The sequence below is a fragment of the Cyprinodon variegatus genome, unplaced genomic scaffold, assembly GCF_000732505.1.
Source record: "Cyprinodon variegatus isolate N-32 unplaced genomic scaffold, C_variegatus-1.0 Scaffold1681, whole genome shotgun sequence".
NCBI classification, from domain to species: domain Eukaryota; kingdom Metazoa; phylum Chordata; class Actinopteri; order Cyprinodontiformes; family Cyprinodontidae; genus Cyprinodon; species Cyprinodon variegatus.
Genome location: NW_015152134.1, coordinates 22433 through 25621, shown reverse-complemented (window position 1 = coordinate 25621; position 3189 = coordinate 22433).

Here is a 3189-nt window from a genome sequence, read left to right as displayed (position 1 = left end):
ATACATGCCCACAAAAAGAAGGCAGTCAGGATTTTTTTTTTTTAAACTTCTTAGAACAGGAGTGTAACATTATACTGATGCCATATATTGAATTTTATACTTGGATTTTAATTTATTTCTTTCCATTTTCAGGTGAAAGTGGTCTAAAATGCTTCTGCGTGTTGTAGTATCAGAAACTGACACCACATGTCTTTCAGTTGAAGCCATCCCCTCAAATGTTGAGGAACTATACCAGGTGTTGCGAACCAGCCTTGGTCTGAGAGGAGGATTCATTTTGCAGTTTGAGGATCCTGATTTCAATAATCAGTTGTGCAACCTAACGGACATCAAAGACCTTCCTGTGGACCGGGAAACCTTGAAAGTATTGTTCACAGTTTAAGACTCCACTGATTCTACCCTGGACACAGGAAGCCTCCCTTGCGTCAGCAGTGGGGATTCTGTTGAATGGCCTGATCCTTTCCCAATTCCAGAGATCTCGCATAATGTAGAGCTGCAACTGACAGAAGGAAACGATCAATATACCATGGATGGATCTGTGATGGTGATTTCTAAAGGTTTAAAGACTGATATCCTTGACACGCTTGCAGACAGTATTTCAAAGATTAGTGCTTATCCTGAGAGAGAGCACTATGAAAATGTAGCCAAAGCACTGGTGGAAAAGCATCCCTGTTTGCGCAAACCAGGGTCTGAGAAAGGATGGTACTCATGGTTTCACAGCCTGAAATTTAAGCTTGGAAACTACCGGCAAAAGTTAAGTGCAGCAGGATGCCCTGAAGTTACCATAAATAAAAGAAAAACAGGAGGATCAAGGGGAAGATGTGTCAAGAAGCCAAAGAAGGGTGAGGTAAACTACTGTCCTGATCCACCTGAAGGACAAAATCTTGAAAGAATGGAGGAGAAGCGCAAGATAATGGAGACTGCAATGCAGAAGAAAGACCCTGATCACCAGCTGCTAGAGGATCTGATGGTTTATACATTTTCCGAGCGTAGAAATTAGATTATTGGAGATGAACCACACATCACAGAGCTAATTTCCATGGCCAGCTCTGTTTCAAGAGAAACAGGTGAATACATGATGTATTCATTCCAAGAGATATTATATCCTGTTATGTTAACACATAACAATGTTAACTGTCCTATTGAGAAATATGTTTTTTGTTTTCTGTATATTTCCTCAGATTAGGGCAGAATTTAAGAGGATCGTTACCACAGACCTTCTGGTATCCTTTCTTGGCGGACTTGATGGCCTGGTCCCAAGACTCCTGGAGATGTACAAAACAGCAACAAAGTCTGGAAAGAAGCGATCACTCAAAGACATTCTGGACTGCCTATCAGACCGGCTCCAAGATGGGCACAACTTGGAGCCGGTCTGATAGAGGATCCTCTATCAGACCGTCTCCAAGATGTGCCCATATCCTGTGTACTCTTAAAGACACGAAGGCTGTCTTGATTAGATGACCTCCGTACACACTGTGACATCCACAATGTGAAGGAAGGCCTTCTACTCTGTCTAATCTGGCTAACAAAATAACAATGCACATGATGTATAAATAATAAACCTAACAGAAAGATGTAAGTGGATGTGAGAATGGCAAGAAAATCAGGCAAAATGTTAACGCTTACTATAAGTCTTTTGTAATCATGTCTTGTAGGACACAAACAAGAGGAGAAGGGCTGCTGCTCTGCTTGGTCTGCCACACTACATGTCAGGAGAAGATCCATCAGATGTCATCAGAATGTGTGATGTAAGACATTCTTTTTATATTTTTTATTTTTATTTTTTTACTTTTGTATTAAATTAAACAACCAGCATTATATAGATGCCTTGGAATAATTATGTCCTATGCTTGCACATAAAAATAGTCTAATTTATTTATTTTTCTCTATTAAGGCTCATGTTGAGAAGCTGGATGAAGCCATGAAAGGAATGCAGCTTGGTCTTCTGATAGGCTGTGAAGGTGGGACTTTGATGTTGCAGCTGTGGTGGAGGAGACCATTGTGCTTCACAATGTTAAGGATGTGGCACATAGCTTTGCCATGCTTATGGGTGTCATCTACTGTGTCAATCTCAAGTATCCAGAAGCCATGAAATACTCCTTTGAGTTTATTCAGAGAGTGGTGATGAAGATAAAACCAGACTAGGCCTCGGCTCGAGTGCACGGCTTCAGAAATAGAATTCTGAGGTATAAACTGTAAAATCTGCCAAGTTTTAAAAAAGACCTGCAAGAATGTTGTTCACTGTTCTTTTTTCATGCACAATAACTTTCAGTATTGTGCTGAACTATTGTTCTGTGATGAAACGTGACACCCAGGATTTTCAGTTTAAGATTGGAGTAAACATGTTCTTGCACTTATTTGTATTTGAATGATTTTTGAAAAATTATGGTCTTTACTGGTCAAAGACTAGTAATGTTTAAATGCAGGGAAATTAAAGGTGGGACAGAAGGTTTGAAAAATTACACAATAACTAGCATCAGAAAATGTTCTTTTCAGTAGAGTGGGGTATGAAAATTGTAGTTTTGTGAATTTTATTTCCCAGTCAAAATTCTTTAAAATAGGACACTTTTTCTTTTTTTTTTCTTTTTTTTACTTCAATTCTGTAATTTTAAGCAGATACTAGCCATATTCACTTTGTAGGCAAGTTTAGAAGTGATGATCTCAACTGTAATTTTCTTTAGGCAGACTTGCTTTATCTTGTGTTTACTGAGTTTATGCAAAGTTTCATATGCCTTTGTGTTTAAAGAGCTGTTTATAAACCGTTTTTGTAATACATATAATCTCAACTGTACTCTGTTCTAGCAGATCCCCCCCACAATAAATCTGTAATGTTAAATGAAGCTGTTAAATGAACATATTCAAAACCTAAGACCTTTCATTGTTGGAATTCAGAGCTTATTGAGGATACTTTTGCCCACAAATGTTTTTGTGGTTAGACTGATCTCTTATCTAATGAGCTTTGTTACCACAATTTGTGAATTTATTTGTTAAAAAATATTTGAGTTCTAAGTGCATTCAGTGTTGTCTTTTGGGATATTGGTGAACTTGCCATTACTAATTAACATAAGGGATAATATATAAAAATGTTAGTATATTTAATTTGTTGTGCCATATGCCATGATCATACTTTTTGGACATTGGGAAGCAGTGTCCATATTTCATCCTGATAGGATGACCAGAAGAGAGAACGCA